The 10,838-nt window shown below is 42.9% G+C and overlaps 1 pseudogene; it reads right to left on the reverse strand.

Moving 5' to 3' along the window:
* Positions 1-3,290: 3,290 nt before the first annotated feature.
* On the reverse strand, positions 3,291-6,650 carry LOC125506573 (annotated as a pseudogene).
* Between the last annotated feature and the right edge of the window lie 4,188 nt (positions 6,651-10,838).

Here is a 10,838-nt window from a genome sequence, read left to right on the forward strand (position 1 = left end):
TAGAAGGTCAAGTTTATTTCAAAAATATTTTCAGTATTTTTTATTTTTATGTAATTACTATTTTTTTTCCCATATAGGGTGTATACACACACAGAGACCAAAAGTTCCTGTCCATCATCCTAACTAGTACTACTAACGGTTTGCTTGCGTCTCTCAGTGATTTTCCATTACACATCCATTTCCTTATAGCATTGTACCAGCCCATTCATACTGAACATGACGAGAGACCTTGCAACCACTCATACTGAGTCACTTAGCATCCCGCAAAAAAAAAAGTCAATCGGCGAGTGAGACTGGCTCGTGGGACCCAATTTGGGCACGAGCAGAAGATAACCCTAGCAGCAGCAGCGACAGGCGAAGAAGAGTGACTAGACAACAGCATTCACAGGCCGAAGAAGTTTGCTGACGTGATGGCACACACAGCAGATTAACACAAGAACTATCGTGAGGAGGTGGCAATGTTTTATTCCAGGTTCAGGTTCAGAGCATGACGGCTCAGGATCTACCTACATCAGCTGATTCCCCACGGGACGGGGTCGACGGCGAAATGCAGCTCCAGGCATCTCTCGGCGACCAGATGAAAATTGGATGCCAGCATCTGCATCTCACAGGGAAAACACAAAGAAATTAAATCAAGCCACGACACAACCAAGCATGGCACTTAATGTACATTTTTCTTGCTTCTGCAAGGAGTTTCAGTTTCAGAGTATTTTTTAGCTCGGTATCTTGTGATCTTAGGTCACTAATCGTCATCATTGTGCATGCCTAGCTTGAGCGTGTTTCCAATGCTGTAGGTAAGAGTAACTAAGATATCCCAATTTTTTCTCTATCAGAAAAAAAAAGATATCCCAGTTTTCGGAGCAATTATTTACTGGACTGAAGATGGAACGGTCTATTTTCAGAGCTCCAGGAAAGAAAGTACCACGACAGGTTCCGAGCTGAAGGTATAAATAATCCGATTCCATTGGGTGTGGATGACCCAACTTACTGAACTCGAACTGAACTTGCCGAAAAGTAACGAAAGTTTTCCGAGCACTTTTACTTTTGTTACTATACCTTATTATTGTCTTGTCCTTGATGAAAATCAAGGTTCCCCTTTCATTCAAAAAAGAATTTACCAAGTGCAGAAACCTTACATCCTTGTAAGCCGTGCTCCCCTTGAATAATTTGAAGCCGTCAGCTGTTAAAAACAAGAGAAAGGTCGTAGTAATCAGCCCTGGTGATTAGTGAAGATGTCCCTCATTTATCTTTGCTCTACAATCTAAATGCTTTAGGATTCTCAAATGGAACAGAAACAAAGTGTAGTGAAAACTAAAATAGCGACAGCGTGACTGTACATACTGTCCACACGATCCTGGCAAAAAATATCATCAGGAATTGTTCTCTCAGACCAACATGGACAAACTATGCAGAGGAATGCTTGTGCAAGTTATAAGTTGTCAAGCAAATCAAGATAGAAGGTGTGGTCGATCAAGTGCGGTGGAGATTCAGAGTCGTATCAGCAATATGACGGCAGAAGCACAAGAAACCCGTTTTGCCGTACCTGAGGTTGCGTGCACTGTATCCTCCACTGCCTTGTGGGACCTTGCACCACCCACTCATCAATTAGTCAGTGAGTGAGACTGCCCCGTGGGTCCCAATTTGGACACGAGCAGAAGACAACCCCAGCAGTGTCAGGGGAAGAACACATGCTACTACAAGCAGCTGCATTCAGAGGCCGAAGATGTATACTGAGGTGGCGCACACAGCACATTAACACAAGAACTCAACATCAGCTACGGCTCAGGATCTATCTTTCAGATGTGGCAAAGTTCAGTAAAACAAAGAGTTTGTGACGAGAGCTGTATCGACGAACATGGTTGGGCACTCGCGAGTCGCGGCACAGTCAAGTTTCAGAGTTTCAGTTAGAGCATCTCTTGCTGTCCGCTAGAGCAGTGTGTAGAGTTCCAGTTTCAGAGTTGGACTTGGTGCCTCCTCATTTTAGGTACTATTCATCTAAGCAGTATGTAAAAGTAACTAATAGATACCAGGTTTCAGAGCAACTATTTACTGAGCTGAAGGTATGGATGGTCTAATTTCAGAGCAACAGATTGTAGGGTATGAATGATCCAGTAATTTACTCAACTGAAGTCACACAGAAGCGAAGCCGTTTTAGTGAAGATGTCCATCATCTATCTTTGCTCTACAATCTAAATGCTCTAGGGATTCTGAACTGGAACAGAAACAAAACGTAGTGAAAACTTACGCGATGGAAAACAGGCAACGACAGCGTGACTGTACATATTGTCCCTACGATCCAGACAACAACCTGATTTGAAATACAGAATTAGGATTGGTTCTTTCAGACCAAGGAAAAATTATACAGGGGCATTTCTGTCCAGATTATAAGTTGTCAAGCAGATCAAGATAGAGGGTGCAGTCAAGTGCAGTGGAGATTCAGAGTCATATCAGCAATATGATGGCAGAAGCAAAAGAAACCCGTTTTCGTCATACCTGAGATTGCCTGCACTGTAATGGCTCCAGGCATCTCTCCGCGGCCAGACCTTCGATGCCCACATCTGCATCAACTTCACAAGTCAAACACAATGAAATTATATTCAGATAGAACTTGATTAGGCATCCGCGACACAATCAGGCATAGTGCTTGCTGTTCGGTATTCTTGCTGTCAGCTAGAGCAAATGGGCAGAGTGTTTCAGATTTTAGCTAACTAATCATCATCATTATTCTGTGAGCCTAGCCTAGCTTGAGCTTGAGCTTCAGGTTTTGCAATGCAGTAGGTAAAGGTAACCAAGATGAGAGAGATCCCAGTTTCCAGAGCAATTATTTACTAAACTGACGGTATGACTGAATGATTCAGTTTTAGAGGAACTATTTTCAGAGCCCCAAGAAAGTAACCACAGCAAGTTCTAGTGTATCGAACTAAGGATGATCTAGTAATTTACTGCACTCTTGTTAGTCTCTTAGTATTATCTGATCCTTGATAAAAACAAAAATTCCCCATCAAAATCCATCCAAAACAGAATTTACCAACACCGAAATTTCTATGGATACAAGTGCAGAAACCTTACATCCTTGTACGCCGCACACTCCTTGAATAATTTGAAGTCGTCAACTGTAGAAAACAAGAAAAGGTAGTAATCAGCCTTGGTGATTGCTGAAGATCTTTCTCCATACTTCTAGCTTTGCTCTACATCTGGATGGTTTAGGGATTCTGAAAAGCAACAGAAACAAAATGTAGTGAAAACTTACTTGATGGAAAACGGATAACAGCATCGTGACTGTGCATATTGTCCATATGATCCAGACAACAACCTGATTTGAAATATAACATAGGATTTGCTTTTTCAGACCAAGGACAAACTATGCAGGGGAATGTTTGTGCAAATTACAAGTTGTCAAGAAGATCAAGGTAGAAAGTGCAGTCATGTGCAATTACTCCCTGCCTGTACAAAAGTAGGCTCTGGAAGATTTGAAGGGGGCTGCAATAGTGCTTTTCCAAATAAAGATGAACAGGCCATAAATTAGTTAGCAACAATAGATCATACAGCTAAATGTTAATGTGATCTTTCTCCCCAATAAACATCCTCCACATCAACTCAATGTTTAAACACAGATCGGTTACAGTTCCTAGATATAAGCATTAAACGATAGCATAGGTACTACAGCGATTAGGCTACATGTTCGCCATAGCCGACTTGACGGAATTCAAGATCCTAAAGTAGTCATAGAACAAAGATGAGTGCTCGCCCTCCAAGCCATCACGATGGTGCCGGTTGCTTCCGGCAAGATTGTTACATGGGCTGCCCCCAATCACCAAGTCGAAGCCGCCAAATCTACTAACATATGATGCAATTTCATCATCCTTGAGGGATTTCACATCAGCTATCTCAATCAACGTGCCTGTCTGGGTTTGATCCCACCAACTCCTCAAAATCTTCCTATTAGCTTTGCATATCTCAACAGAAACTACTGCCCTGTGGATCCCAAGCTTGTGCAAGGCGACCTCTCCTCCTCCGATACCAGTGAACAAGGATAGCACAGTAATACCATTGGGAAACATGTCCCTCAGCACTGACAAGTGGTAAGCGACTGTGTCGACTTGGAATGAGTTGCCGAGAGACTTGTATCTCTGTGTCTTGCCGAAGCCTCTTGTGTGGTCCTTTGGGAAACCAAGAAGATACTCCATCTCATGAGGTTCCAATGGAGCAGCTTTGTCTTTGCCAACCCAAACAAGGTTCCATTTTGAGCACTGATGCCTGACATATTTCTGTACACTTTGAGGTGGTGGATTGCCTGAGCTTGAAAGTTTCTGCTGGATCCGTTCTGTCACCGGTGCACTTGCCGTACATGTTTGCAAGCAATTGAAGTGCGTTCTCTGGTCCCAGGATGGCCACCACTTCTTGTAATGAGGGAATGCCTCAAAAATTGTCTTTGGAGGCAGAGGGAGAAGCGGTGATCTGTTCTCGGTTGGCAAATTGTGGATATATCCCCTTTTCCTGGCAGCTGCACACAGATGAAGAGAATCCACAAACTCAGGCTGGATGTCAAACAGAAATCTTGTAATTTTTGCCCATACACCTTTTGGAGCTCTGGCCACATTTCATAGTAGAAATAAGGTGGTCCGGTAGCCAGTTCAGGAAGCACTCGGGTCATTGATGGTCCCCTATAACCAGGAAGGTTAAACCCAACCATTGGGTTTGGGAGAGGCATTGATTCCTCATCGCTGCCATCCGAGGAAGGTCGTTTGCCTTGTGCTCCACCTCCATATCGCTTCCTCTTTTTCTTGCTCTCTTCAATCAATCTTGCCCTCTTTCTCCCTCCAAAGGAATCGAAGCATCTAGCTGTAACCTGCCAATGTACACAGATTCCAGTGTCCTTCATCAAATTAAAAGAGCGAAACCACTTTCCTGTTCGAATGTGCATCAAACCACAAGATACCTGATGGTCAGATAAGTTTCTAGAGTGACAAACTTCTGTAACCTGTGATGCACTAATCGAGTCGACCAATACAGAGAGATCAGCATCCACACCTAGGAAAAATTTCAAACAGAAGTATATAGCATAAGGTGGTGCCTTTTCCATGAAGAAAGAATGACGGTCAAACAGAGGCATACCACATATCGTAATGGCCATGTTTGCTTCATCTTCAGAAAAGCCCATGTCTCGCAATGAGTTGATCTTCTCGTCCTTGTCTGACATCTCTCGTAGAAACTCCTGCACAAAGGTACGACAAAAGCCGAGATTAGATGTCAGCTCTAACAGGTAGATGTTGCTTTCCTGAGGTTGGTCTTGGAGGGCAGTTTGATGCAACTAATTAATGTGGTAAGTGATGTTCTTTTCCAGCATTATGATCATTTTCAAATAATTTGCTTGTGGCAAAATAAATCCACAAATTGTAAGACTTGTTACTGATTTTCAAATGCATACGAACTGAAGAGAAAACAAGTGCTGTCTAACAGAAATTAATTTTCTGATTCATGAAATTCACAAAGAAGCAGGATAATAATACACTCAGTTTCTACTGTTTTCCAGTTTGTTTGATTACTCTGCGGGAGGTATTGTCTAACGTTATTAAACTCACTTCTTATATTACTCTCTTATAGGAAAAAAAAACTTTAACATGGTGAAAATTCTATGTAGAAAAATCAAGTGCTCAAACTTCACAATACAATACTACACTGATGAAAGCTCAAAACAGTAAGAATTCTTTGCTGCTGAACTGGAGATAAGAAATCATTTACCTCATAACCAGAATCATCAGAGCTTGACTCTCTACCACCAGTATCATCATCACCATCCCACTTCTCAAAATCAAGATCATCATCATCTTCAACAATAGTGGGGTTGCAGCCAGAAGTAGAGTGATTGCCCACTGCATCATCATCATCACCTAGTGCCTGCATTTCACATCTCAATTGGAATAAACGATCCTTGCCATGAATCAAGAGCAGTACAGAATAAATTCAGTAATAAAGCAAATGGATAAATAGTCAAATACCTTGTACGTGAGGAGTAGCTCGAGCAGTGCATCTGCATCACTATGTCCTGAAATCAGAAGGCGTTAAAAAAAGGTACAAACACAAACAGGATAAATAAAATGGAACTGATTACTTCTATATTACCAATCTCCTTGATACTCCTCACGACCATCTCTTTTGGGAAGCCCATTGCCACATATCCCTCAATCAAAGAAGTAGGCGGCGCTTCCCCGTTGATCCACCCATTGGAACTCTTTAGGCAGTTACACGAACAAATATCACACCATGACCATAATTATAACAAATCATGGATAGCTCTTGTGCTGAAATACAAAATTTATATCTGACTTACGAGTGTGGATGGGCCAGGAGCATCGAAGTTCCTCATCGCCGGAGCCAATGAGGGCTCAGCCTCACCATCACTGTCCCAGTCAAACTTATCACTATCATCACTATTACTGGTCCAGTCCTGTGACATGAGTTAAGCACAACTCGATTAATATTGAAAGCAAACCACCAGAAAAGCAATTATAGAGAATAAATTGATGCGAGAGAATAATAATTTTATTATGCCACAAGTCCACAACAGCCACAAGATATCACAATTGAAATCTCCGCCATGAAATCAGTACAACTACATTTGACTCTAGAGTTTAGAATGCATCGAAAGGGAAGAAGAAAAAACCATTTTTTTTATTGAACAAAGTCCCCTCAACCACAGTCACAAGAAGAAATTAAGCTAATGCCCAGAAAATATACATCAGTGCAACTAGAAACAGTCTGATTTGTAGTTTTGGGGATGCCTAACTAACCGAAGTATGCTATGTTTCAGATAGTGGGAAGGATAGTTCGCTGGGCAGTATGACACAACATGCATAGTATTTACAAATCATGATGGAGTAAACTAAAGTGATCAAGTAGGCAATTCTAAAAAGGTGAGCAGATTGACCAGGATTGACCATTATCATGCCTAGAGTAAGATTAACTAAACAAGCACTACTGCAGTACCATTTCATGATGCTTTTACCAAATGGATAAACAACGGTGTTTGCAGTCCAAATGAACCGCGCAGATGCATGAGCTGAAGCGCTGGACAAGTACGATTTTTCTTCATTTTACCATATAGGTGGATCACGGCAACATAAATTAAAACAACAGAATCCCGGCAATAAAGAGTGTCAACCTGGTAATGCTATGGTTGATCACAAGACTGTCAATTCGTCAACATGAACATGATATGAAACAAGAGATAATGCATGCGACAGTCGTAATTCGGAACACGAAATCAGCAGCCTCATTCAACTCTAGGGTCCAGAATGCATCAGATAAATCAAAAGAACATATATATTAGAGCAAATAGACTGTAAAAGAAGATTCAGATGAGAGCTCCCAACAAAGAAGGTGTTTAGCTTGTGGTGCTATCTCTGCTATAAAGACCTGTATTTTGGACAAACTAGTACAAGCAACGGTGGATTGGATACATGAACAATGTGGGAAAATGCAGATAAGGACTAACAACAGATCGAGGAGTTAACCAACCGATGCAAGATGGAGTCTGGTCTCCTATATATATGGCGGATCCTATTCTAGTGTCTGGAACGCATCAAGGAACTTGTTTTCTTTCAATCGGACAAACAACAAAAAAGCCCGTATGCAAAACAGAGTCGTGGACAGAGATACAAGTCATCAAGAATACCAAACGCAAGGGCTCTCATAAACTAAAACAGCAGGACCCCGGCCGGTATTAGACAGTATCCACCTGTTGATGCTGTTGCCTGATCAAAAGTGTGTCAATGTGTCAACATGAACAGCATGTGAAACAAAAGACCATGTGACAGTCATCCGCGAAATCAACAGTCTCGTTGAACGCTACGGACCAGAATGCATCCAGTAAAATCAAAAGAACATTCGATATATATTAGACAGAATGGACCCTTAGGAAGAAAAAAAAAGGCAGATGAGAGCTCTCTACAAACAAATAAGGTGTTTATCCTGTGGTGCTACCTCTACTACAATTGTCAGTATCTTGACAGACAAGTGCAGCATCCCATCCTGATGCATAGCAACTTAGCAAGTGTGTGAGGCAAAATGCAGACAAGTTGAGGTGAACTGCTGACCACACGCTGTGAGGAACAGATCGAGGAGCCAATGCAGCATCAAATCCAGTTACTGCTAAGTGGCAAGGCCGACCCGATTCTACTACTACCTGTAACTGTAACACATCGAGGAAGGGGGGAAGAAAAACCCCCCAAAACCCCATCCATATGCAGAACCAAATCGCGCACGCACGGAGAGAGAGAGAGAGCTACGCCGACAACAGCAGACAAACACGAGAGATTTTTCCCCTGCATCGGAACGGAGGGTCTGTACGGTCGAGCGGCAGGAGAAAAAGGGGAGCCTTTGACGAAATTTCGTACGGACGCTGCGCGCAGAGGAATCGCTCGCTGAAGATAACAATCCCCGCTCCGCTCAGGAGGCACTACTAGCAACGATTTCTCCCAAAAACTTTGAATCGGAGTGGCTGTGAAATCGAAGAGAAGGGGAGGAAGGAGGGGTATCCCACCGCCATTGTTGGTGCCGGAAGCAGAGGCCCCCCCTCCGTCTATCTCCCTGCCGCGGGGAGGAGGAGGAAGAAGAGGACGAGAGCTCGAGGAGTAGCGCGGGCAGAGGCGGCGGCCGAGGAGGAGAAGATCGCGACGGCGGCGGCGGCGGGCTCGTCCGGCCCTCGCTGGCTCGGACGAGGAGGGGGAGGACCGGAGGAGTGTGCCGCGGCGTGTATGCGGGCGCGTGGTTTGTAGCCGAAAGAAGGAACGGGCACCCGCGGGCGGGAATGTGCTTCGGACATGTGGGCCGTGATCGGGTGCTTCCTCTGTTTGCATGGGATGTGCGGCCGCACACAAAACTGGCCGCACAGTTTTGTGCGCAGCGCACATCCCAATAATGAAGGGGGAGAAAAAAAAGGTGTGAATGAAAGAAAACGTGTGTGGATAGAGTATTGATGATATAATAACGTTGCTAGGTTAGGGTTGGCGCAAACTGCAAAGGTTAGGGTTGGCGCACATCCCAATAATGAAGGAGAAGAAAAAAAAATGTGTGAATGGAAGAAGGTGTGTGAATATATTGATGGTTGTAATAACATTGCTAGGTTGGTGCAAAGGTTGGGCATAACACCTCGGGTTGTGACTTTTTGGCCCATATTAATGTTGATTGTGCAAAAAATAATATGCATTTATTAACTTACCAAACAAAACATAATTTTATATTGTTAAAAAGAAATGGGGAAGCAGAGACTGTTTTTAAAGAAAAATAATAGTTGCATATGCCTACGGTTAGACAACCGACTCTTGATGCAGCGTGTGTTCCGGTCAAGATGTAATTTGGATACATCCTCCGCTTCAAGTCGTTACAAACACAACTTAACGGGTGTCTTTCAGAGCACAAATTAAGATCACGGTGATTATGATCACAAGCATGTGGTTGTAAGAATCAAGTCCTCAAATACATGCGTGTTCTTTACTATATAAACTAGATGACACCCCGCGCGTTGCGGCGGGAATTTATAGAAACGACTATAATATGAAAATATTAAGATGAAGCAATCTCTTAATCTAAAAGGTAATATAGTTATAGAAAAATATGTAGGTTTAAAATCACAAACATTAAGACCTCATGTTTTATTATTTTCTGCTGGCAATGGGCAAAGTATTAGCAAGTAGAAACTACCAACTTTCCTAGAGGCTGTGTTTGTTGATGCTTCACGGGTGTAGTAATGCAAGATTGTTGAGTATGCGAGTAACTTTTGCAATAATATGTTACTGGTCATCATTATAACTAATGCGGTGATTTAACAGAGCTATCAGATTCAAGAGAGGCAAAAGCATTTACATTAGTCCTGTCACTATTTCTAAAGGCGTATAAAAGTGCTAAGGCGGATTTTGGCCTTCAACTAATGGTGTCACTCAAAATGAAGATTACAGTTTTGGAGAAAAATTTAAAACATATACAATCCAGACTACATATATGTAGGTGCACAAATGACTGAAGCTGCTCCACTGCAGAAACGTCTGACAAACAACATCGTATGGCAGCAGAAAAAAATCAATACTGCATGAGTGTATAAAAACCGATCATATAAATAGGGTTAGTGTATAGTTACACCATTGCAAATAGGTGTACCAATCTAGCACTGCTAGCTCTGCCTGCAAGTCAATTAAGAAGATATAATGATAATCCCTGAAAACCCGTGTTAGTATATTTAAATAACCCAAATTGAATTATAGCATGCACCCAATATACTGGAATAAGAAATCGGTATGCTTTACAAATACATGAGCAGATGAGCAAAAAGGTAAGAAAACCTGAACCTCCTTCATTGAAGCATAGGTGTTCCCAGCGCCCGCGTTCGGGCTGTGGAGGCCGAAGCACGCTGCAGATGTGCTCAACGACCATGTACTGGTCCGTGAGCACCACCACGAGGGGGCCTTTCTTGGGGAGGGAACCACCCGTGAGCTGGAAGATCTCAACCAGGTTCAGCGACTTGTTGAGGGAGCTCTGCTCATCAGAGACCTGACCGCTCAGAAGGACGTTGCTCGTTGCGTTCATGATGGCGATGTGGCCCAAATAAAAGTATTATGGCAGTAGTGCACGGGGTCTCCGATGACGATGGACCCATGGCCGCCGCCGGCGGCGCAAGATGGAGAGACAGAGGGAGGTAGAGACGCAGACGATATCGGTAAGATGAGAAGAACCGGTCAGGATTTTGTTAGGAGCCGATGGAGATTTATTCCTGAGATAAAGGAACCGTCCGAGTATTAATCAAAGCAGTTTCCCTTTTCACATTCCGTGATAATAGTTAGAAA

This window comes from Triticum urartu, chromosome 5 (assembly GCF_003073215.2).
Source record: "Triticum urartu cultivar G1812 chromosome 5, Tu2.1, whole genome shotgun sequence".
Lineage (NCBI taxonomy): Eukaryota > Viridiplantae > Streptophyta > Magnoliopsida > Poales > Poaceae > Triticum > Triticum urartu.